Below are 2,040 nucleotides of genomic sequence, written 5' to 3'. Positions count from 1 at the left end.
TACTACTTCATTCCTGGAAAAAGGGTATTCTGGATAATACATATTGCTTCCCCCATTGCTTTTCTTCTGTTTAATACAAGAAAAGCTTGTACTGTTTCTCTGTATGCAGTAGAATTCACACTCTGTTTTCCCAAGAAAAGTTACTTTACCTGGAGCCCACCTCAGTTTCAACATGGTGCATTTATTTCAAATTCAATAAAGAGAAAATGAAAAATTCTCATAGCAGCTGACAAGTAATCTTCTTCATTCCCTTTTGTTGGGAAAGTACAGATGAAATGTCAGCTTTCCTATACTGCTTTGTGTACTAACAACTTGTTAGTATGTTTAGGAAAAGCTGCAAACTGCTCAAGCCTCTGGCAAACAGCTGTTGTAAACAAAAATATCTTTGGGAGACTTCTAGAAAGCTCGGTGTAGCCCAAGAAAAGATTTTTGCCTTAAACCTCCTCTACAAAAAAGCTTCCAAGCAGCTGGGGAGACTACGGTGCAACAGAGGAAATGCTAAGAGGGAGGTTCATCTCCTCCTATCCCAGGCAATCAAGACGGAAATCAATGTCCATTGATTCCAGCRTCCCTTATGATGGGGCTCAGAGTGGAGAGCAAGTTAATGAACGATCAGTATGGAGCTATTCTAGATACACAAGTTCAGCCTTCCTCAAAATATGATTAATTTGGAAACTAGTGCTACTTTGTTACTAGTTTTTGTCAGTGGTGTGCCAGGGACCTGGAACCACAGCACCCGCAGGAGAGCGGATGTGTTTTTTTCCGTGCCACTGTTAGACACGGGCACAAGGATGGGGCTGTTTCTTGGGTCACTTCTATGGGTAAGCTGAACCCAAGGGACATCCCTGTTCCACTCCACTGTCACAAGCTAAAAGAAATTATTCTGTAAACAGTAATTATACAGCAATAGCCTCAGAGAGAACTTAATATTACTGTAATAATTCTCAGAATACAGATCAAAACCATTTTTCATCTCTGCCAGTGTTACAGTCCATCTTCCTGCTTACATCATTTTGAATTGAAAAAGTCTCATTATAGAGATAATTATTATAGACTAAACATAGTCATAGCATCACATAATAAAGTTTTGTTTCAATTCCACAAGACATAGACATAAAAGCCCAAATACTAACACACAAATAATTTGATGAAGCCTAATTTAAATACAACYTGAGATTATATTATTTAGCAGGGTAATGGAACAAATCAGTTTATTACTTTTTGCATAATCTCACCAGGCATTTTTTATTTTATGCTGTGATTCACAGATTCRTGGAGGAGCTGAGGTTGGAAAGGACCTTTGGACATCCTTCCTCTTCCCCTCCAACTCTGTTACTCCTGTTACTTAAATTAAGGCAGATTTCTCTCTTCTGCATATTGCACAAGATTCACTGCATATTGCAGCAAAGAGTGAGAAAATCCACAACAGGTCCATCAATACTTGATTTAGCTCTCCAAAAGATAGAGCCAGAGGCTCTGCTGCATGGATATAAGAAGAGGATTCTTGGGAAATCACCCTGTATTTTATGCTCCTCTTTTGGTCACTGTCAAAGAGGGGTTATTGGAGGAGATGGACCTTTGGACTGATGCAGCATTGGCTATTCCAGCATTCTTATGTTCTCAGAGGTACTTCTTAAATATTGGCATCTTTCTCTAATGCAATATAACCACTCATTTAAAAAAAATCGCTCATCACATCTCCTGCTCGAGATTTCCAAAATACAGAAAGATTCTAAATCCAAATTTTAGAATCTAAACAAATGGCCAGATGGTAAATACATATCAAGGATGACAGCATGGCAGTAAGCACGCTGCATCCTTAAAAATAAAGGTGGTTTCCCCCCCCCCGCTTTCTTTTACTGGCATGGCCCTGAGTGCACTAATAGGCCTTAAGTGCCCTGATCAGCCCCACCTGGGACCCCTGCCCACACCTGGCTCATGGAGCAAGGGACTCCATTTAAACCCAGCCCCCAGAGGCCCTGGCCTATTCTTTATAGCTGTGTCTGAGGGAAGTGTTGCTTTGGCTCTAGTTGCTACTAC

The sequence above is a fragment of the Nothoprocta perdicaria genome, unplaced genomic scaffold (assembly GCF_003342845.1).
Source record: "Nothoprocta perdicaria isolate Ctin4 unplaced genomic scaffold, notPer1 scaffold_32, whole genome shotgun sequence".
NCBI classification, from domain to species: domain Eukaryota; kingdom Metazoa; phylum Chordata; class Aves; order Tinamiformes; family Tinamidae; genus Nothoprocta; species Nothoprocta perdicaria.
This window is presented reverse-complemented; position numbering follows the sequence as displayed.